Raw genomic sequence first — 25,791 nt, 5'->3', positions numbered from 1 at the left:
GCCCGCAGGTAACCGCGTGCCCACGCGTCCAATAACCCTCTAATGTTGGTAATTCAACTGTGAAAAGCCATTTTAGTTTGCAACTTTGTAGTAGTTTTCCATAGTTTGGTTTATAAAACAAAGAAATAGGAACTAGGGTAAACGCAGCTATTAACGCCACCCTTAAGGCAATTTTTCAATCAACCCTTATTTTGAAGTGTACAGATTGCCCTAAAATATTGTTTTGTAATTTGATATGCTAACTGAATGCTTATGAAAGATAAATATTAAGTGACTTGTGCTTAAATCGTGAATTTAGATGTAAAAAACATACTTTAAAGTTAAAGAGTCGATTGTTACTATTACCGCCCCATAATAATGGACGTGAGGCTATTAACGATTTTTAAGCAGCTATTTCCGACCGTATATGAGAGAAGGTATTTGTGCTCAGTGTAAGTCGTATATACTTACCTGTGTAACTGTAGGTGGCATAGTAACCCAATTATATACCTGTTATACCTACCTATGGACAAATAACTTATTTTTCACGTTTAAAAAATACTGCAAGGGTGGGTAAGTGAAACAGCAACTAAAACACTTTAATATATCTCCCATGTCATAATTTCAGTAGGTAAGCTGCACAAAAAATATAGTATATGAAATCATCAAAACAATTTAATATAAATTAAAATATTTGCTGACGTATAAATTATTATATTCAATACTTAATAATACATTGTATACCTACACTGCAATTTTTTTTAATTGTAACATTATACTTTGCATCAACTATTTTCCGAATTTTCAGGAAAAGTGATGATTTCAGGAAATGATCTGCAATACATTCATGTGGCTGTTGTTAGCGATTCCTATGAGTCGGTAATAAAATGTCTAAATGCGGACGGAAAATCTATTACCGACTTATAAAAAAAAATGTTTTATTTATTTTATTGGCCTTCCATTTATAAAACCGTTTGCTGTTTTCTTACATTTTAAATAGGAAGCACATTTACGTGGTTTTAAATAGTAAAAACGTATCATAAACTTTGGTGTTTTTAACATAGTTGCTTCGAAAATATTAGAAGTTTTGTCAACTTTACGACATCAGAAAAAGAAAATTAGATGACAAAGTGTAGGTCGTTAATTATTTTTTCATTAGATTAGCCCGTTTGGATTTGTAAAAGTCCATAAAAACACTTCTCTTCATATGATATAATAATATAAAAGAAAGAAAAACTAAACATAACGTTGATGTTATTGCCGACTCACGGGTCGTTGATAGCTGCTACAACTAGAAACGGTGAAGCTATCACCGTCTTGTTTTAATTTCATGTTTTAAGGCAGTAAATGCCTTTTTTCTTATACATTCTCATATAAAATTAAAAGTTTATAAATAAGTAATTACATTTTGTATTAAAAAGTAAATGACAGTCCTCAATTTTTCAAATAAATGCCTTAACAAGATATGTCACAGGCTTACCTAAAAGCATAAGCGTTACTATGAGATGATCTACGTTCTCGCCCCTTGGGCCTTTATACGAGTAAATTATCCTCCTACGTCTGTTTTTCTAATTATTTCATAAGTTAATGAATACGAGATCTCATTAGCATCATCTAGGTACTAAAAGTATACTCGTAGTCGACATTAAAAACCATAATACGAGTACCTACTAATACAAATTGAATGCTTACTTGATTATCTGAATTGAACAGAAAAGTGCCAACAAATAAATTAATCAAAATATAAATATATGTTTATAGGTAAAAAAAAAGGGGACTGTAACTGAAATCTTCTCGAGGCTGAGGCGTGGGGTTAGAGCCGGCGTAGCTTTATATTTGACGTTCATATGCGCATTATGCCTACTTTTTCAAGTAACTTGAAAAATAAATATTTTATTGACATTTTTTTTTTTTCATTAGAAAATTATCATGGCAGCCATAAGCTTGTTTGCCATCGACACACCTAGTTTACATTAATTTATTTCAGTTTACTTTATTGGATGATAGGATATTAATTTATTTTCTTAAGTATATTGAACTTTACATACCTCTAGCAAAGAAATCAATCAACGATCTCATTACGTAGGTACTTCTTATTATAGGTACTTACTTACAGAAAATAGTTAATGAGACTAAACCCCAATTGAGACCGCATTCGTTCCGAAACGTTTCCTATCGAGCCCTATAAAATCGAGTTTAAGCGTTCATTTTTTCTAAAAATAGCCTTTAAAGAGGCCAATGAAAACGAAAAAATGTCTTTAAAGTGAGTCGGGAAGGATGTCGGCGATTATCGGGCGTCATTACCACGGCACTGGATGTCGCCGGTCGCCGGTCGCCGGCGTCTCTTTGCGAATAACCTGCACCTCTTTATTGGGCTGGGACACGCCTTTAGACTAACTGAGCGACTTTTCAAGGAATAAATACATGTAATTAAACAGCAGTGTTCAAAGTGATATTTACATTGAAATTGTTTTGAATTCTTTTAGCCAAAGGAGATTATCCGCGCTTCTGATTTCTGACAGTCTGAAGTTAGCAAGTGGTAGATTGAAAACAGTAGCGCGGATAAATTGAGGTAGATTTAGTTACTTTAGGAGGTATACAATTTTAGCTTAGACATAATATCTGACTGCTTACCATCGAGAACTGCAGACTTGTTTGCTACCGTCGTAGAATAAGTATGTATTTATAAAAAAGCTAGGAATTATCTTGTGTAGACGATAAACATAAATTAATGCATTTTTAAAGAGTTTTGTAACTTGAAAATTCTTGGATTATGTATCTATGTTGAATATTTGTATGTATGTATGTACGAACGAGTAAACTTGTGCCATCCGCCGTATCTCTTTTATTAAAGTTGCAAGCTTTCATCTCGGCAACAGTTAAAAGGGCTCTCGCTCTCACAAGACACTCCAGCTAGTTTACCTTTGAACTCCGTTTTTGATGCAGCCTCAAGAAATTTGACTGCCAAAGCAAGTTCTTTGTTTACACCACTTCATTATGTACTGCACACTTTTGAGACTGGGAGTTGCTGAATTTAACATTTTCCTTCGACTTTTATGTTAATTGAAGAGTTAGCAAGTAATTAAAACTAGATAGGTATGAGTGGCAGGTCTATATATTAATACTAAGCTAATTATGGCTGACAAAAAATGGTGACACAGGCAACACCTTTTTTCAAATGCTATACTTATGCAAGAGTTTTTTTTTTCGCTTTTTCGGAGTTGGTCCCTAAGTAGTCTTCCCTACATATTCAGCGCGTACATTGTTGCAGGTGAAGGTGATGACTTAGTAACAATACGAGTTGCTAATGAAGTACTAGCGCGGTGATATTTAGACAACGACTCAGCCTTACGACTCCCGATTTATTAGTAAATTCCACGCCCCCACTCTCGAAGGCTATCGCGATTATATTTCTGCACTACACTTCAATATCGCCGTCCATCACATGGTTCAGATATTTCTCGGTTTGCATGCCCTCCCAGGCAATCAGTGAAAATCATTGTAATATTTCCTTCGAGGAGAGGTATTTTATGGTAGAAGTCCAGTCTTTAATTAACGGCGGGCTTGTGGGGAGCTTTTGATTTCTATTCTTTGTAAAAATGCCGGTTTAATAATAGCCGTAGTCAGAAGGCACGATATATTTCTTTATACAGCCATAATTACTTATCCTGTTCTGTTGCGATTTATATTACAGGGAATAAACATGTAACTACATGTGTACAATTATTTGCACAAGTGTTCAATAAAGTAAGGGATAATTGATACGGCGGTAGTGCTCGTACTAGTGTGAATAATCTGAAATGTATTGCGGCGACAAGATTTAATGGCTTGAGTATAGTGTATAACGTAATGATCATTACTTTATCATTACTATCATTGCTGTTTACTTCAACAGATTTGTTACGTTTTCAAAGGGCTTACCTAAGTAGTTCAACATAAGTATAAAAAAACAGCCTAGAAACATGTCGAGCAATGCTCTATAAATATAATACCGTTATATAGTTACCGTCACAAAAAGCCTTTTGTTTGGGCTACTAGAGGTCGTACGAAGAACATTTTCTTTCTTACGAAGGAGATGAGCTAGATAAGAGAAACAAGTTAAGATAGACCATTGTATAACATCATCTTTTTTGTATTTATCCCTGTAAAGGTAAGCATAATATAATTTTTAGAACTATGGAGATATCCATCCTTTTGAGGTCATGTGTTTTTAAAATCTTACTCGTTAATAGGAATTTCATTGAATGTTTTCTTGATAATATATTAGTATATAAAATTCGGCTTCCTTGTCGAATTCGTACGCGTGAAATTAAGCCGCGAAAGCACAATTAATTAATTTGTCAAGCGCGTAAAGTGATTACTGAGTGATCCTGTGAATAACATTTAGGGAGCAGAAGGCCTACCACGAACAACTTTAGCCTTGTTGCCTTCCTATCACACTTGTGTAGGAATTCGCAACTGTGAAAGAAAAAGAAATCGTCGATAGAGATCGCGGTGTCTCAGAAATGGATGTGTCATGTGATGAGCCCCGAGTGTCTTTTGAAAAGGGCTTATTTCCATTCTTTCTTTTTTTTAAACTATGAATGCAGTTTCTTTTAGTATAGAAAATTACGTGTTGTTTTGAGATTAAAGCTCAAAAAGTCTCGCCTTGATCTTTAAAAAAAATAGTAACATCAAAGTTTAGAACACATTTTGAAAAATGTGTAATGATTATTTATGTGGATAAACCAATGTATGTAGTACAACAACATTGATATCAACTAACTTAATACAAAATCCAAAAATAAAATAAAACTATTTTAAAATAATAACATTTACACTACAAGGCCACAACAAAAGGGCTTAATTCCCAAAAGTTCGCATCAAAAGTGCTTAACATGTTACGTTTGATGTAATCATAGAATTAACGCCAACTTACAATATTACAATTTTGCAAATTAAAAGAAATTCGTCGATAGTAGATCGCGGTAGGTCCTCAGAAATGGATGTGTCATGTGATGAGCCCCGCGTTTCGTTCGAAATTTGTATACGCAACAGACATTAAGAGTCATAACTCAGTCTCAGAGTTACATATAACATTATGACTGTTCATTACGATGATGTGAATGCAAGGACATCTGACAGTTAATTATCAGGCGCGCTATAATCGTTTACAAATAATAAATGAAACTATAAATAAGGATAGGTCCCTTAGGTTATCCTACTTAGGTGAAGTTTCAGAACAAATACATATGAAAATAAATCCCGTTATCCCATTAAACATTACCCGAGGCTCGTTCCGAATGTAGACTCAACAAACATTTCTCAGGCATGCAAATGTCACCGAGCACGTGTTCGTTTCGCGCCGACGAAGTAATTTGTCTGTTATTTATCGTCGCGACTAGATGTATTTCGAAAGGCGGGAAATCGCGGAATTATACGGCGCCACGTGGGTGTGTTATGACAATGTGCAAATCTGCATTGCTAAGTGAAAAGATGTATGTGTCTTCCAAGTGGTTATCTACATACGCTCTTTCTTGCAGATTAGATGTATGTCGTTATCTGGCGCGTGCTCATTGTGAACTGTCACGATGTGAGAACTCGGGAATACAAGATTCATGATTAATCTTGGAATTGTCAAGGTTCGGAACAATTTATTTACAGCTTGACATGTATTTTCATCTTTATAAATTTAGCTTGGCAGCTTATATTATATGTACTCAATTATGCGGTAAGATACAATAAAGTTCATGTTTCCACTAAGTGGCGACACTAGCAGTTGCCGCAAATCGAGAACGAGCTCTAAAATGGCTATCACGCCCTATAAATATACGGAAATTCAGCGCACGTTTATGTATTCTTATGAATATTTAAGCCCCATCATAAATTTCTATTATTGGTTCTGGAGCCTGTAAATTTTATCACAGGCGAAACTCGGTAACAATTCATGACATTATTGATTTTGATATTTAAGGTAGTACCAAAAGAAACAAAAACATTTCTTCCTTTTTTTAAATCACCACTAATGACTGCACTGCTAAAGATATTCGTCGGCAAACTAAGCTTTTAAGCTTATTTAAGCACCTTACTTTACACATACCTGTTGGTTTCAGTATATCTGGCTCAAACCGTCCCATCCAATATTTACTCCTCATCCTTTGCCGGGCACTTTCTATGTTTGTTTATATTCCTGCAACAAAGAAACTTTGACTTAAAAACCCATACGAGTTGTTCAATTAGGTACAATTAGTAAGTGCGAAATGTGCTTCCCGGTTTTCAGTGTTCAATTAACACCAGAAGTGGAACGTTCCTCATTAGGAGAGCATAGTGTTGCAAGAGGTAGATCTGAGATAACGAATTACGCATACGCGCGCTATTGTCTTCGCCCAGATGCCTAGATAATGCCGCGAAAGCTCGGCACCAAGTAATATGCAAGGCTTTCAGTTGCGTCGGCTCTGACTCATGCAGTATACGAGGTGTTGCCAGATAATTATTGTCATAGGCGTCGCCATTCATGAGACAGTAAGGTGATTTGTATATGTAAATACGTACTCGTACATTTAAATGCATCCTGTACTAAGTATAGTGTTAAGAGCCATTTAGTATTCAAACTTCGCCAGTTCAATAAGCTATTTAAGTGCCATGTGGATTAAGATTGATAATGAATAATTATAATTATTATAATTTATATATCTTATTTCCTACGACCTAATTATGTACTGTCCTACTTTGATTATGTCGTCAATCGCGGTTTGTAATGCAAGTCTTGGAACAATATAATAAGCATTGGGGTTAATTAGCACAATATTACTTCGAAGTGTAAACTTAGAATATTTACGGTCAAGGTACATTTATTCACTATTAACTTCACTCACGTAACTATATTAAAGTGGAACCCAGTAATACGCTTTACACTTTGTCAGTGACCTGTTTTTGCTCGTAAGTGTGGTTTGGACATAATTTTAATCTGAATTTGTACTGATACAGAGTGTGGGTATACTAGGTATCCAACTCAGATCTAAATGTTCCGCAAAGTTCTGGGTTGCTCAAACTGGGCTTATTTTTCTTAGGTTTGATTCCGCAAATTTGGAAAGGCGGTTTTGATACGAGTTGATTCCTGCTCCGGATTGTACTTTGCCCATTAGATTACATCTCCTTGTTGTGGTGGCTAATATTGTCAAAGCCTGTTGCGGATTACGTTTAATTTGCTGGCTCCTTAGGTGACAAAACTTAGAGCTGATTTATGTTTGCGTCAAAGAGGATCGAGTATTATAGAGAGTTACTGTCTAAGTAAAATGTGTAATCACAGTGCATAGACTGCCATCTTTCGACACAAGCTTAAAACTTTTGAACCTCAGTTTTGACAATTTGGCCCATATTCTTAGCTTGATATTAATATTAGCACCATATAGCCGAGCGTTCCCCAAAGGCGTTTTTTTCTTAGACCTTATCCGTCTCTACGGAGTTACCTACAATATGTCTTTGGTTTGTTACCACGTGATAAAGACTGAGGTGCTGATCAAGTGATAACAAACTATAAAATCCTTTCAATGTCTCATTTGGAAGCAATATTTATTACATCCTCATCATCATTAATGTTACGCTATTTTTAGTGTGGTCATAAAATTTTGCTGACGAAGCATTAAGTATTTAGTACTTGGTTAGTACCTAAGTAGATACGTTGTAATAACCACTTTATTGCATAGAGCTTAGTACTTAGACGTTACATAAGTAATAAACAAAGGGTTACATAATAAACTAGCGCGCTAAAGTGATTTATCACTATTAGGTAACCTCTTGATGGACCAAATTAGCGACAGATTTATAAATTTTATAATAATTATAATGCATCATATAGGTGTGTAAGAAAAACAAACATTGAATTATAATTATGTTTGTATACTTTAATCTATTAAATAATCCTTTGGAAATGTAGCCCCAACAAAAATAACATTGCGGCTATAAACATAACATCATCTCTTTTACTCTTAAAAGGCTGTCTTCTAGTAGGCATATTAGTAATGCCCCATTACTATGGTGCAGGTCTGGGACAATAGCTAGGACAGTCACCCTTATCAATTTGTGAAGTTCGAGTACATAGGTATAGCAGATAGCCGACACCTTACAGTTTAGCAGCGGCAGGGTTATCGCCGACTTAAAGTTCACATCAGTTCGTAACTTCTTTCTATCTTGATGTAGTAAATATAGAGATTTCTGAGTTGAGATAAGTTTTAATATAATGTAACCGTTAGACCGTTACTAATATTTACTGATAAAGTCATAATAATTTTGTTCTAGGATCACAATTATGCAAAAAACCATAATTGAATTATTTGTTATGTTAGGTTTGTTACCTAGTATAAGTATTTAAAATTACTCAATACATTCAAATAACTTAAGATTTTAAATTTAGAAGACTAAGTATGAATGAGAATAGGATTCACTCTCATGGAACAAAATTGTAAGACTAAAAAAAAACTATACATAACAAAAGTAGCCGACTTAGTAGGTAGTATACGAAAAAAATCAAGAGCAAATTAGCTACCAACACTACCGGCAGCAATCAGAGGCGTGGCCGGGGAATGTTGTGATTCGGCGTGTACTGTGGCGAGGGCCGCACGTGCCTCCGTGCGTGCCGCCAACGCGCATACCTAAACTAAAGGCTGCCTTTTCGCTACTAGTCTGCAATGCTACAGTTTTGTACGTTATATTTTTGAGACTAGTATTTAATTTGACGACGACACTGAGGCCTACTTTCTATTTTGCGGTTACATTCAAATGCCATCATATCTATCAATTTCCTTGATACAATTAGTTACGCCTCTGCGTTTACAGTGGCAATTATGACGTTCATTTTATCACTGTTGATATTTTATCATTGATAAATACTGTTGTTGAAAAATATCTGAACATTAAATTAATGCCTCGAAAATAAAGAAACAAAGACATGTTTAGATATTTGTCAATTTTGAAGAATGTATAACTAAAGACGACAAAGACGCTGCAAAATAAACTGGGTATCTGTACGTTTTCCGAGTAGTCATGTCTTATGGCTGATACCTATAGTGATATAGGTATTAAAACTTTTTTATTTATTTCTGTTAACCTATTAGAGCTCACTTAACTGGGTACTAGTGGGTCGTTTCACCCGACCTAAAACATGCATATAGCCAGCCAATTACCAGAACTTCCTCACGAGTGATGAAAGAATGAAGCGAGATCCCCCGATAGCGCCTGTCCTCCGCCGCTATCGCGCGTCAAGGCCGATGCGAATGTTGCCGGAAAGACTGACGGCCAAGACGAGGATCTTGATAATTTACAGCTACCCTCAGCAGGTTCCTATACCTTACATTCTTGTGTTTGCGTCGAACTTAGTAGTTTAGTAGCCCATTGTGTAACATAGTAAGCTTAATGCAATCTTCGAAGTTGGCAACATATGATTGTCTTTCAAATTACCTATTATTTGTATGTGTGTCTTTTTGACTCTAAAAGTACCTATGATATCTAAGCCAATGTATGATGTATGATGTAGCCATTATAGGTAATATGTTCCTAAGATCTAAATCAAATCCGTGATGTCCATTCGAACGGGCCTATGGTTACGTTCCTGTAAATAGCACTTTTAATAACGTTTATTAATGTAGCTGTCACTTTACAAAAAAATTTTAGAAATGTAGTCAAGTTAGTAGTAGTAAGAGATTTTATAGTGTCGTGCTCAGAAATAAAAATGGTACAGTGTAAACGGTTTTTTTTTCAAACCTAATAATGAAAATTATACTATGTATTATGTGTGTGTGACTGTGTGCTTTCCGTGTTTTTTGCGTTTTCCGCGTTGGAGCTCCCAGGCTAACACCATGCAGAGTCGGGACCATTTCGTGGCAAGTAAATGTATGTACCTATCTTTTTGTGTTATGTGTAATTATTTCTGTTGTCACTTGTCACGAATAAATGATTTCTATACGATCGTCGTTTGAGATTTCATGTATAATCATTCTGTAAATGTGTAAAAAGGATATATTAAAATGAGTTACCAATACTTAACTGACCTGCATTTGCACTCGCAAGTTAAACGCAAACATCACGCAACATCAAATCATCAGGTTTGTACATTTCAAAACCGCTTGTGAATTGGTCGTCTTAGTCGTCTACAATTCGCAATTGATTATAGAGCTTTCAATCCATAGCAGAAATCAACATGAACTAAATTAGGCAAATGAAATCGTCATTACATCGCATTGTTGCGGTTAATCTGCCTGTTATGCAATTTGGATGATCTCAAGATTGCGGCATCACTCCTACTTAGCTTTCAGATATTGAGGCAAACTAATGCATAGTCTGCAACTATGCAAGTTAGATTTAGCGGAGATCGAATTCTCTTGAGTTCTTGAGAAACTATTTGTTCAATAATCGGTAATTTTGAGAGCAACTCATGCATGAAAACTGGACAGAGTTGGTTATTTGTTTTACCTACATTTTCCTCTAATGTAATCACACTTCAGCAAAATGATTATGTGGATTTTAACAGAGACTGAATTTATTCAGAAGTACCAAACGCAAGTTTCATGTTTAATAACATTTTAAAAACAATTATTAGTATCATTACACGTTGTATCATTTTTCTTACCTACTTGTACCTTCATATTACAATATTACACGGATTAAGGAGTGTACTTCTCCTCCGAATGATTGACATGTGTCAATTGCGTCTTATTCGTTTCAAAGTATGGGCAACACGAAATTCTACTCATTGTTCTGTGGTGTTTGTCGAACAACTTCCCAAATAGAGATAACTGTAACGGTATACACACTGAACAAAGCGAGCTTATCTCCGGCTGGAACTAAATACTTAGCAAAATGTACTTACGTGACTGAGATTACGTTTTTTGGAGTTTATTGTGGTTTCTTGGTAGGTACGCAAAGTTTTTGGTGTCTCGACGTCAATTATTAGTTTGACTGTTTAAATCTTAAATTTGGATGTCATCAAGTTTTCTTTTGAGAGTTACGTTTATATTTGGGAGGAATTAAATTTAATCGAGTATATACTAGTTAACCCTATAAGTACAGTGAATAAAAACGATACGAAGTACGCAAAATTAAAAATTTAATCTTAATCTCTGATACCTATTGAATCAACAGGGCTTCCGAAACAAACATTATACACATATGTACAGTCGTCATCAATAGCGAATGAAACAACGTACCAAAAGCATCTGACACCTTGAATAACTTTTCTAAATATTATAGTTTAATCTGTACAGTTTGCGGTCAAATAGAAAAATTGTATTATTTTTCTACGCCTCTTCTTATTTAGTGATAGCAGAATTGTAGCTACTTCTGAAGCGTTATTTGATCCGCTACTTTTGATGCCGACCGTAACTATCATAAAAACTTATTGTGTACTTGTTTGTTACGTTGACCTTCAAACGTGCTTTAGTTTAAATACCACCTGTCTCTGCTTTTCAATCACGGCGACGTACTCGCAGTATTTATCGATTGAAATTAACTCGATCAAAAACCGGCCAAGAGCGTGTCCATAATAGTATTTTTCTCAAAAAAAACTCAAGTTTAAAACAATTTTCCTAGAAAGATAGTTCTACTTTTGTGATTTTTTTCATATTTTTTAAACATACGGTTCAAAAGTTAGAGGGGGGACGCACTTTTTTTCCTTTAGGAGCGATTATTTCCGAAAATATTAATATTATCAAAAAATGATCTTAGTAAACCCTTATTAATTTTTAAATATCTATCTAACAATATATCACACGTTGGGGTTGGAATGAAAAAAAATATCAGCCCCCACTTTACATGTAGGGGGGGTACCCTAATAAAACTTTTTTTTCCATTTTTTATTTTTGCACTTTGTCGGCGTGATTGATATACATATTGGTACCAAATTTGAGCTTTCTAGTGCTAACGGTTACTGAGATTATCCGCGGACGGACGGACGGACGGACGGACGGACGGACGGACAGACAGACATGGCGAAACTATAAGGGCTCCTAGTTGACTACGGAACCCTAAAAACGGGACAGACTGAAAATCAGCGCTGCACAGTCAATTTGTAATAAAATGGCTGCCCAGCAATACATGCTGAGCCCGTTCCTTTTGACATGCGTGCAAATTGTTTATCTTATTTTTTTGTGTAAATGCTCAATTTTAATTTGTGTGTCAATAAATGTTTTCTTATTCTTAAAAATATAGTTAGGTATTATAGAAACATTGTATGTACGGAATCTTCTTGTTAATCTGGCGCACGCTTCACAGTAAATTCGTGTAAGCTTTAATAGGCGTGGCGGTGTTTATGCATACATTAAGGTCATTTTGAAGTATGTTTATTTATCTAGATAAGACTTTTAGACGTGTAAACATGGCAATGAACCTTATAATCTTTCTTGAACATTAAACTGCTGATTACAAGAAAGTTTGTGTAAAGCAGAAACTGTAATAACATGTTTTACCATTCAGCATCTATATTTACTTTAATAGCACTTTTAGATAGTGATACATTGTATAAGCAATATTTTAGCTGTGTTAACACGACGATCGATACCGCAGAAAAATATTTGTGTAGCTAGGAAATAACTAAAAAACTCAAGGCGGCGATAAATACTCTGCAAAGGTAAGTTAGGTTTGGAAATTTCATTAAGAAAAAGTCTTCGTATTTTGTAAGAAAAACTTCAAGGAAAATGTATTTGGTATTTACAGAGCTAAGTTCACACCATTTAATAGCAATGAATGTAGCTTGTTATGTAGCCACGTTAATCATCGATTTGTCATAGTACGAAGTACTGAGTAATTACTTTTGCTTTATGCTTGCCAGTTGGAGCCGAGGCTGGAGCCACAAGGGGGGCGATTATGGGAACTTCTAAGTATTTATAGGTTCAATTAGTTTCCTGAAATAATTTACGAGATGAATTAAATAGTTCATTTAGAGCAACTTTTACTATGGAACTACTTAAAAAAGTTTAGAAAATATCAAGATCGGACAGCAAAATCATATGAAAAAGCTAATTATTTTGAAGGTGAAAATGAACTTCCTGCGCACTTATAAAACAACTGATGTGCAACAATAATTTTATACTAATTATTAAATATTTGGGGCACTTTCATGGCACAGCGGTATATAAGTGACAAATTACTCGCCTGTTTTACTGTTATGTATTTGTGAAAATGTTATAAATTAGAATTTATGTCGGGATACAAATCCATAATATTTATATACGAATTTATAGTCGCATTAGCGACATAAATAATTAAATATGCAATTAAATGGACACTTACGTTACGTCACATTTTCATGGAAATATCTTTAAATTTTCTGCCTTGCGACCGCTTGCGGTTGCGTTACCGCCTATTTTGTCAAAGCAAAGCTTCAGTGAGTTTGACTAGAAACCGATCACAGCGAGACAGGGCCTTATTGCTTTTCGTCTCGGCAAAGCGCTGGACTTGTTTTGTTTACAATAGTTAATGGCTATTGTTCTTGCTCAGTAGCAAATTCACTCGCTTTCGCAAGTTTCAACTAATTTTATGTCGTAACTATTGACAATATTTTTAAACATTCAGAAGTATTTATTTAAAGAATTTTTATTGCCAATTGCAAGACGGGGTATAAGTAGCTACTTTTTTCTTTTTCTTCAGCTTACGTACATTGTTTTAATTGAACCATAACATTTGACATTATTCCTGAAATACATAACGGAAGTGATAATAGAACGGCATAATTTTGAGGATAATATATAAAGAGCATCCTCACGATTAACATTATATTTTATTAATACGTTTTATTCTGCAAGTTTTGTATTTGATGACTCTTCACTTAAATTTTTGTGTTAATTTTAAACGATATAAAAACTTTATTTTCATGGATAATGGTGACAAATAACAACTTGAGTTTAATAATTAGGTTGAAAGAGAACTATAAAAAAATATTGTGTATAATAATTACATAATTATTTAATGTAGATTAAACAGCAACTGTGCGATACCCGAACGACAGTTCAGATTTTGGACGCGTTAAGAAAAGCGTTAGCTAACAATTTAATAAGCCGTTTTATTTAACGCCATTCTAATTTCTGCTGTAACTGGAATAATGTTTCGTAAGTGGTAATTAAGTCGTGATCTGATAATGACTATCATACTGCATTATTAACGTAGATTGACTGTAGTTAAGTATACTGTGCCACAACCACAATCACTCAATTAATATCGCTAAATACCTATAACTAACCTATACATACTCTTGATTAAAATACAAACTGTCTGATAGTACACACATGCTTGTATTCCCAAACGGGGTAGGCAGAGTATACGAAACTGCTCAACCTGTGTGTGTACTTATACTTCCTTATAATATACAGGGTGGGGCCTGTAACAAAAGCAAAAAATTAAACTGTAGGCTATACTCCTTAAACTGACCAACATTTGTTCAGTGACTTTTAAAAATTATGAAGTCTTTAAATTTTCAATTTTTCATACAAAATAAATATTAGCTTCAATGTACGCCATTATTGTTGTCATTGACGTTGTCTGTCACACTTTAGACTTAACAGAATTCGCAATACATTACCACTTAGAAAAAACTTTCAAGGGTGATAAAAATCGAAATACAAGTTATTTTTAAAAGTCGCTGAACAAATGTTGATCAGTATAAGGAGAATAGCCTACAGTTTAATTTTTTGCTTTTGTTACAGGCCCCACTCTGTATGATTCGTCATATTATATGAACAATCCATGGATTTATTATGTGTTGAAATTATGTCATAGTCTACGGGAGATTTATTTATTAGTCTCGAAAAAACGTAATATGAGAGTAAAGAAATAGTATCAAGATCAACGAACTCCACGCGAATTGGCCTTGGCGACCGCAGGGTTGTGCCGTGGGTGATAATCGACTTCGTGACGCTGACAAAATCGATTTAAAAGCAATAACATTTCATCTTTAATGCATACAGGTAAATAAATGTCAAGAAATAACGCCGATAATTATGAAATGCGATCGTCGAACCCGCCACCGGACGCGGTGCGGCCTTGGCGCGCTCACTGAGGCCGTTGCGATTACTCCGAGGCACTTTTCATGACATTCCAGTCTTTAAAAACTTGATTAACAGTCAATGTATCTAGCCGGGAAGAATTATTGAATACCTATTAATATCGATAAATAATGTGAGAAGCTTTATGGACTCAGCAATTGATCTGAACAAATACCTACGAGCTGGATGGCCAATGACCATTCCTCGACGTAGATGCACTGGATACCTACATACTTTAAAAACTTAACTTCTTTTAGCCTATTTCTTTGTCGTATTTTCAACCTAATATCCCTAATAACAAATAACTAATCATATCTTGAATTGTTAGTTCATCCATATATGGGTTTGTATAAATATTGTTACAACATGAGGAGATAAGAATCAGCTATAAGCGTTGTGTTGAAAGTGTTAGGTACCAAAAAACAATGAATTAACACACAAACATAAAGAGCGGCACCTCTCATTTCGAGCTTCGAATCGGGCGAAGGCAAGCAGCTTCTCGCAAGCAAGCGTGGGCGGTATTCACTAGGACTTTCTATTACACCAATAAATTATGTAAAAACGTAATGACGATATAACCGCGGACTAAAATTATATACATTACTACTAGATTGTGGACTGTGTGAGTGACGATGTGAAACGAATGCAAGTGAATGATGAGATGACGTCCGGTAAAGAGGTATGGAAAAAAAGACATGCTGCGTCGACCTCGAGTAAATGGGATAAAGACTAGCGAATTATGACTGCTAGAGTTAACTAGAAAAAGTATTTCTTTGGCGCAAAAACATACAAAAAAGTAATTAATTTGCGCATACCTATATTTTTATTTTATTTTAAATCTCATGCCGAATTGACAAGTAAAAACATTAATGCCGATCCTATGACTAAGGAAATTTTCTACAAAACCTGAAATTACTCAAGAAGGAATTAAACCGTAGGTATTTCAACCAATTGAAATAAACAAGCATAATTCAGAACGCATCGACTCGTTGACAGAGTATTCAATGAACGTCCATAACTTATGTTTAACTGCCGATTACCTAAAGAAGTCACATACTAAGGATAACTGAATTTCACAAACCATGTAGCTTTAAACATTCAATTACATTTATCATTGCAGGGCACATTTGAAATGCAAATCTTATCGCAGACTTTAATTCCGTTCGTAGTTCTATAACGTAATATTAATTACTTTATTATGACATTTATAGTAGCGCCACGCTTCCAGTATTCAGGCTATTCGATTAATCTGGAGCATGCTGGGTGAAATTACTGTACCTACTACCTATAGATACATCATTTTATACTGTAAGATGTAATGTATTTCGTTAGAACAAATTATGTTTTTTCATTGAGTCAGTTTTATTGATTTGTAAAAGTAATTCAAAATTTTAAACTCTAAACGTCATGGAACATGCCTGCATGTACGAGTAATTGCTGGTTCTAGTAAGTAACCGTTGTTCACTTTCTCTGTATAATGGATATCGTTTTCCTTGACATTTTCCAAAACTTTAAAACTCCATGACAGTCGCTAAGATTTATTTGCATACGTATTCGGAACAAACTTATTGAATAGGTTTTAAAATTAATCCTCTCTTCAATTGGAACTCGAGATATCTATAATAGAAGGAGCGACCAATGCATAAATCTAGGAGGAAATTATAGTACGAAGTTTCACACCCATTCTTATGGAAAAGGAAAGTGGGTGGGTAATAAGGAAGCGAGATTAAACAGTAGCTTAGTTAATGGTCGAGGGAGGTTCTAAATCTGCTGCTGTGGCCTTCCTACTTGCGCAAGTCTTCATTCTCTAACATTACTTATTATAATGAAATAACGCAAACGTTTACATTAGGTTTCGCTTTGTTTTATAAAATAGCATAACTATGTACATTGTTTTGATATGTTTACGACCCGTATCAAACTTTTAGATCGTCAAATATAAGCTCTTAATATCTAATAAGACAGTGTATACATACGTACGTACTCCAGCACGGGAAGCATGGTCGCGCGATTGACGATAAAATATCAGGCCGTCCCTATCGCACTATTACAAATAGTGCGATAGGGACGGCCTGCTACCCGTGCTGGTCCAGTTTAAATTGGTAAATATCAAATCGACTGTTCTTTGTTACCCAATTGTAGACCAATATCTAACAGATAGATGAAATATGTTCTGAGTTTATCTGATATGTCGTTGATCTAGACCGCTATTTGCGGGTCAAGACCTTCGCTGAGAAACGATTCTACGAGTATAAACATAAAGTACGACTTATGAACAAATTCTATTTTGACCTCAATTTATAACACAAAACCCAATGTTTGCCAAATAGAATATAAATATTAATATAAAAAAATAGAATACCTATTCTTAATTAATTTTTCATATTTCTGATCTGCTACCAATTACATTATACTTACCTTGAGGTACTTGAAAAAATCACATGTTGACAGAAATTAATTTTTAAATCGTTTTTTATAAATCGTTGAATTCTGTTCCGTTGTCGCCATCTTCAGAGTCCTGTTACTTGATGGCATACTCAAATCACTACGCGTATGTAATTGAAACTATTGAAAGTGCAGGCCATGCGCTTGGCGAAGAATAAAAGCCTATGTAAGAACCTGGTCTTCAACGTAACACTCAATATGATGTTATGTTATGTTGAAATAGCTACAATAGAAAGTCACCATTAAATTTGCAAGACGGAAACTGTAACAAATGAGAATCCTTTTTAGTAAGTCGACTTAAGCGGCTATCGTCAGACAGTCCTTTAATAGTAACGAGTAAGCGGATTACGCAACGTGTGGGCAACGTAAGCGGCGCATCAATGGTGGCTTTATCACACTTTGCAGGATGCTTGTGCCTTAGTATTTCACTGGCCTTTTGTTAGTTTGTTTTGAAAACGTATTTATATTAAATGGTTGTTACAATTTTATTGTTATTTATCATAAATATGGTGTGATTTTAAAACACATTTACTATACTCTGTGCCAAAGGTATAATTTTATAGGTTTACACTCTGACAAGGGTTGAATGAGTACGACCGATCGGTATCATAGCAATATGTCTGAAAATTGTTGGACATGATAAAATAAGTTGTCCACATGTGCAAAAAATTTATATCAGACAAATTAAGTGTAGCACCTTCTCTATCAGACAACTTTTCGATACTCAGATATCATTTAAAAATCGTATTGAGGCATCTTGAATTCTCTGTTACAAACCAATGAATACGTTGCGACCCTGAATTTATTATATGATAATTAACAAAGAATTTACCTGAAACCGTAACATTGAAGTTGAAGGACTGAAATAAATCGTATATGCTATATATTTATATCGATCAATCTATATCGTCGAGTATATGCTACACTTAAAGTGTCTGAAAACAGGTTTTTGGTAATCATGGCAGCAATACGAAAAGTTAAAAAAAAAAAATTATCCGTATTGCTATGATACAGGTCGGCTAAATTTGTTGACATTTTCAAAAATGCGCTCAGGCTATGTGCTACGCGCAAAATGTCTGAAAACAAACTTTTTCGTAATACAATTATAAAATCTATGTACATTTTCACTATCAGACGTATTGCTATAATACCGACTGCCTTTTTTTTTGACACAGCAGAAATGGCCTCCCACGCAGTTGCTACACTTTCGACCGTTCCTACACACCTAGTCGGGTTCAGAATCATACAATCTAACGATTTTATAGGGTTTTTGCCGTATTGCTATGAGACATGGTTTTGGTCGTGGGCTCTAGTACTATGTTGAATGTGTCGGTCTTGATAAAATCCTTGACTTCCGGTTGGGACGCCATCTTAGCGGTTTCGTGTCGTGAATAATTTATTTTTCTTTTACTCATTAATGTTGTTTAAAGTGTAATATTGATAGCTTATTATGCCGTAAACTAATGGTGTAGTGAGAAGCTGATGAAGAATTGTTCTCGAAACGCGTTTAGCCTCTTTTTTGTCGTAAACGGCCGGTAGTCCACGTGCTCTTGTAAAATCTAGCTATCAATTTACAAGTGCTAAGTCACCGTACAATGTCGTACTTACTGTACAACAATTACTAATATAATAATAAAATAAATAAATAAATAAATATTGGGGCTCATCTCACCTTGTACACTGGCGATATAAATAGTCCCAATGGACTGGAACAAATTAGTGCTCATCACACAAATAAATTTACCGGGAAAAACTGAACTGAGACTGATAAAATCCGAAATTAAATAGCCAAATTTTAAAAACTGAACTGAACTGATAAAATCCTTAAATAAAATTTGTAAATTATTGATTCTAAGATATAGTATTTAGTTAGGTCACCTTTAACTAAACAGAGTATGAAGATATTATGCAGCTACATTTAACATAAATAGTACAGTTTCTATCTGACTCATCGGAGCAACCAGTGTGCTGAAAAATATAAGAACACGCCGTGACAATGCCGTAAAATGACGCACTTTAAAAATAGGGATTTTGAAAATGCGTCATTTTTGAGTATCCGTATCTCCAATGGCAACTGTACTTTCTTATGTATTGATTCATATGTGTACGTATTACACATATTTCGTTTACTCTAGATAAAATACAAAGTACCACGACAGCAGACGTCAGACAGTAGTTACGATTTTCCCACAGTGTACGAGTATGCCTTTTTTCATCCCGGCCCGCCAGTTTCCGGTTATTGTACATACATAGCCATACTATTGAAACCCAAGTATATGTTACTTAAATTACATCTCTCACGTCGAATTGCCTAACTGAGCAATCGGCAATAAAAACTTTGAGAGCCGATTTTCGTACTTTGTCGAAATTACTGTAGTAACCGCTTAGTTTTTTCATCGCCGTTTAATGGAGTGTGATGGCCCATTTAGCCACAATTGCTTTATAATCGAGTGAGATAATGGTAGTTTATTGAGTAGTACCTACCTACTTAATCAATTGAAATTTGGAAATAATACGCTAAAATAGAGGAGCAAACAAGGCACCATAGCAACAACCGTGCTTGTTAAGTAAGTGAAATTATAGTGGTGGAAGTTTTGGTCACTGATCATCTTGCACAAATGCACATAATACTCGCACGACCCATTTCAGGGCAAACATTTTATATTTATAACGATGACTTTTGCGCGTCTTTTCATAAAAGTGTTTTTTTTTTTTACAAGCTTTTATTCAACTTGCCTTGTTAGTATGTTAGTTTGTGTCAAAACGTAGGAGCTAAATTTGACCCACTTCCCGGTTTCCGATTGAGCTGAAATTTTTCACACATTTGTAAATCACGTGACAGTGCAATATTATGGTATCATAGAGCTGATCTGATGATGGAACAGAAAGGTGGTGATAGGAACTCTGTTATGAAACGTCGTATCCCCATCGAGTAAGGGGTTTTTAGAAACATCTCGGAGAACAGTAGATGACTGTTGAAAGAAAGGTACAGTCAGCGATAAAAGCTTGTGCCAAAAATGAAATTTTTGCAAAAAAGCTTATTTTTCATAGAAAAATAAGACCTCTTGAATCTCCACAAAATCATAGAGGTATACCAAGATATTTATTATGTTGAGCAACTAAGAAGAGTTCGAAAGTAATCCTTTCATTACAATAATAAAAACTTATACAAATATACAAGTCTTGGCTAAAATCGCGAGCATAATGACCCGCTTTGCCTCGTATCTAGTATCTAACGATTTCTATTCACACTAGAACAAAGCGTGTGTCGTACAAGCGCCGTGTGATGTTTATGTAATTTCATTCCGGTAACCTTTCCTATGGCCATTTGTACTGCACTAGTTTACAGAGCGTGCTAGAAAGTGGACCGGGCGACAGGAACTAACCTTTAGCGGCGACCTTTAGCCGATAACTGCGCGATATGACCCCGGCAGCAGATACGCGAAAATCGTTACAAATTCTGCTATTTCGTGACAGTGGTGCTTTCCGCTTATCCCTCGGGCTGGACAGCAACAGGTCTGATGTAACAACGTCAGCGCTAGCTTAGATGTATTTTAGAATGATTTGTTATCCAATATCATTTTGTTTTTTTCTCTAGTTATACTACTACTACTACATCTGGTACTTACTAAGTATATTAAGTAAATAAAAAATCATATTTTAATTAAGATTTTCGTCGGCATGGTTAGAAGAAAACTACCTCTTGTTCTCATTTTCTAATATTATAGACACAAGTATTACTGTGATGTTGCCTGCATTGATGGTCTAACGGTTAGACTCCAACCTAACATGTTCATGTTCATGTTACGTAAAATAGTATTGTTATAGTTTTACTTTATTGCCTGTAGCAATGACTGACAAAGCCATTGAATTAAAACCAATGAATTGAAAAGCTTTATTTAACCGAGCTTTGTAGCACCGTGACTAATACAAATAAGCCCTAAATAAGCCAGGGTTATATTCGAATACTTTTATTACATTTTCAAGGTTCGATGGAAAAACTGCTTTGATCTATACTTCGCGTAACCGTCATGCGACTTTAAATGGCACTTTCTAATCATGCCTCGAATGCTACTGAATACGGGCTTTCAGGAACTTTAAGTGGAATATTCCGATATAGCTGGATACCGGCGTAAGTGGGTGTGAGCATCGGTCACGTAGTATTCGTACCTGGCAGAAAAGGATACAGTGACTTTTCCTATACAAGTCTTATACATCTTATTGCTTTTGGTATTGCTCTGAGTTACAACACGGGAATAAAATAAATCTAGCTCCAAGTTAGGAGCAAAAGCGCACCACCCACTTGTCAAATTTACATACATAATACGCTCGCTTCGTCAATTTGAGCGCGCAAATACGGTAATGAATCAACAATCGTATTAACTAGGATGAAAGTTTATTTGATTGAGGAAGAAATAAGTGGACTTCAAGGAAACGTGTCTGTAGTTGACTTTAAACATTTTTTAAAGATCATTGTCCTAGTAGTGTTATTTAGTTTGTAAGTATCAAAGACATATGTAACTCCGTATAGACGGATAAAGTCAAGAAAAAAACGTACCTCAAAGCCATAGAGAAAGAGGTACGGTGGCCTAGATGGCGTTACACCTTTGAGGAACGCTCGGCTAGATAGCGCTAATATTAATATTTGATATTTTAACACATATCAAGCTAAGTTTAGATAGTAGTGTATTTTTTTTTCTTTTCTTCTTGCAGGAAATTGTAAAAAGGCATGTTTTATTAATTAAGTACTTACCTATGTAATATTCAAACATAATTTATTATTGTTTATGAATAAATAAATGATGATGATGATGATGATGAACAATATGGGCCAAATTGACAAAACTGAGGTTCAAAAGTTTTAAGCCTGTGTCGAGAAAATGTGTAATCACAGTGCATGCAGTCTATGCACTGTGATTACACATTTTACTTTGACAGTAACTCTCTATACCTAATACTCGATCCTCTTTGGTAAGTGCGAATTAACTGCGATTAGAATGTATGACGTTTATATGTTTTATTCATTCATATTTTCATTTACAAGTTTCTAGACATAAAAATGTTATATTTACAGCAAAAACATTCACATTAAAATAAATTGTAATGAATATAATGAATATAATTATTTTCCTTTTGTGCGTTAAAGCGACCATGTGCTCACAAATGATACGGGCATATATCATTTTGCCGAAATACCTAAACAAATGTAAATACATTCCATTTGCCTGTACCGATATTTACTAGGCAGGTATGACTACTATTCTGATTATTTTACACATAGCAAATATTGAATTCATTAGTTCAATTAATATTCTATACAATGAAAACTATTTCGCAAGGTTATGCGCATTGAGCATAGAGTAAGATAGAGGTGAAACAAGTGAAACGATCGCAGCATGTGGCGCGGGCGCGGTTATAATTTTCTACTTCTTGTGCAATGTTTAATTATTTCCACACCATACGGCAATTCTACGCTTTCTGACCGCAAAACATTATTGAAGGTAAGAACGTTAGTATTAAGTGTTTATAAGTTATAATGACATTTTCGCTAAATATTTACGAGATTGTGTTAAGAAATCAATTTACTTTTTGATTTGTATATTGTGTAAGTTAGATACTCGACTGCAAAAATTGTAAACGATTTATCTTTTAATTTTCATTGCATACATTGATTGAAAGAAATATCATGAGAACAATTATTGTATCGTTCTAATATATGAAGTTTATTTGTATAAACTTCATAATCCATATTAATCCATATTATTATTTTAATATTATAAATGGGAAAGTGTGTGTGTCTGTTTATTTGTCCGTCTTTCACGGCAAAACGGAGCGACGAATTGACGTGATTTTTTAAGTGGAGATAGTTGAAGAGATGAAGAGTGACATAAGCTACTTTTTATCTCTTTTTAACGCGAGCGAAGCCGCTGGCAAAAGCTAGTATAATATATAGTTTATTTCCATAAACTTCATATTTTCTAGGACAGCCTAAAATTTTATTTTTGATAGACTTCAATATTGCAAACGGAGGAAGTTCTCAGATCGGTCTGTTTTCTTATTGTGCATTTCCCCGCCACGGAACAATGGCGTAATGGACATTTGGGAGAAAACTGCTGATGACTAATCCTTGCTATTGGATAAGTAGGCCTAATCAAACGTGCAGTGTTATCAAACCGGTATTAGAATGATATTGGTATTTAATTGCGTATGCGTGAACTGGCGATGATAATGTTCTTCGAGTGACTCTAAAATCGGACGTCACGTGCCCGGCAATTGTCAACCTTTTTTTTTATGAAATAGGCAGCAAACGAGCAGACGAGCCACCTGATGGAAAGCAGTCATCGTCGCCCATGGACATAAGCAACATCAGGGGAGTCACCTATACCATGCCTTACTTCAGGATATGTACCGTTCTCTGGCAAAAGATGTTTAGTAGTTAGTTATAAAGATACGAACAAGTTAATCTGATACCTATTACATAAGAACCGTTTATAACAATAATTTGTCATGATAAATGCGACATAACAAGGTTTTTCATAAAGTAACTGTATTTTAGTTTTCTTATGCCTGTTGCCCGTTAGAAATTTGATATGGATTTTTCCTTTTATACTTTTTCAAGTGCCAATGTCCGTTGTCTTCGCGCATGCTTTTAAATTTGTCACGATGTAAGCATTACTATAAACAAGTGTCAAATTTGCGGTAACACCTTTACATTAAAAAACTTTTGCGGTATAAATCAATTCGTGCGTGCAAGCTTCTTGTCAGGCAAATTAAAATGATGCAACGGTCAAGTATATCGAAGTTATTTTGTTTAGTTTTTGGTTACGTAAAAATTGGAAAGCGATACAATTTACGCGATCATTAAAACCGATTGATCAATATAAATAAAGTTATTCAAATTGTGACGGTTTGATTTATATTTAATATGTAGATTATGTAGGTAGGTACATAATAATTATTACATGCGGGAAGACTGGCAGTAGACTTGTTTAATAGCGGTTATGTGCTTGAAGATGATTTAAATACAAAATCTTTTTAGACAATCATATTGGACGTGGAAGTGGATAATTTGTGATGATACCTTAGTCTGCGCAAAATATATTTTTGGTCGGTTTTATGCCAGTGCACGTTGTACTCGTACCTATAATGTACCTACCTACTTGTTTATTAACAATTTATCATTAAAAAATCCTACATCCGTACCAGTGACTTGCACCTTCTTATAATTACTTACGTAAGTACGAGTGGGAACAAATTGGACTTAAATAAGCTGTTTGAGAGCGAATTTTTTTTTCTTATATTTTAATTTTATTTGACTCATATATTAAATTATTTTCTTTATTGGATAAAAGAAAAGGAAAAGCCTGGCATTATTAATATTCATAGTAATATGCAAAATTATAAAATAGCAGATACAGTAGGAAGGAATAAACGCACGCATTATAATAAAAATAAAGTACCTATTTGTTCATTGTATTTTATTACTATCGTTGCTATCGGCTATACGGGTCCTGGCAGTGACAAGGGTTATTTATTAAGTAGGCACAAAAAGACACTGCTTAGCTCTTATCTCGTACATAGCCAGTAATGTGACAATAAGAAGAACTCCCATTTGAATACCGCGACTTGAATGAGTTTTATTTTACCTTAAACGAGTTTCCGGCGGTTTTTTCAGTCCATTTGTTTTAAATTCATATGTAATTTCGTTATAAAATGCAGGAACATTTTATTTGAATGCATTGTGTAATTTTTAGGGTTCCGTAGTCAACTAGGAACCCTTATAGTTTCGCCATGTCTGTCTGTCCGTCCGTCCGTCCGTCCGTCCGTCCGCGGATAATCTCAGTAACCGTTAACACTAGAAAACTGAAATTTGGTACCAATATGTATCTCAATCACGCCAACAAAGTGCATAAATAAAAAATGGAAAAAAAATGTTTTATTAGGGTACCCCCCTACATGTAAAGTGGGGGCTGATTTTTTTTTCATTCCGACCCCAACGTGTGATATATTGTTGGATAGGTATTTAAAAACGAGTAAGGGTTTACTAAGATCGTTTTTTGATAATATGAATATTTTCGGAAATAATCGCTCCTAAAGGAAAAAAAAAGTGCGTCCCCCCCCCCTCTAACTTTTGAACCATATGTTTAAAAAATATGAAAAAAATCACAAAAGTATAACTTTATAAAGACTTTCTAGGAAAATTGTTTTGAACTTAATAGGTTCAGTAGTTTTTGAGAAAAATACGGAAAACTACGGAACCCTACACTGAGCGTGGCCCGACACGCTCTTGGCCGGTTTTTGAAATTCATTTTACAATATTTTATTTACTTAAACAATTTGTATAGATAACGTGTGACAC

General features: G+C 34.7%; 1 protein-coding gene across 1 annotated transcript in view; it reads right to left on the bottom strand.

Annotated features, from left to right (window-relative positions):
• Window positions 1-25,791, bottom strand: part of LOC125229572 (cadherin-86C-like) — a 108,770-nt gene that overhangs the window by 64,367 nt on the left and 18,612 nt on the right. Inside the window, exon 2 of the mRNA XM_048134484.1 lies at window positions 6,059-6,148. The gene's annotated coding sequence lies outside the window, so the exon portion shown is untranslated. The remainder of the gene's footprint in view (window positions 1-6,058; window positions 6,149-25,791) is intronic.

This window comes from Leguminivora glycinivorella, chromosome 1 (genome assembly GCF_023078275.1).
Source record: "Leguminivora glycinivorella isolate SPB_JAAS2020 chromosome 1, LegGlyc_1.1, whole genome shotgun sequence".
Classification (NCBI taxonomy): domain Eukaryota; kingdom Metazoa; phylum Arthropoda; class Insecta; order Lepidoptera; family Tortricidae; genus Leguminivora; species Leguminivora glycinivorella.
Note: the sequence above shows the minus strand (reverse complement) of the source record. Positions and strands in the feature narration are given on the sequence as shown.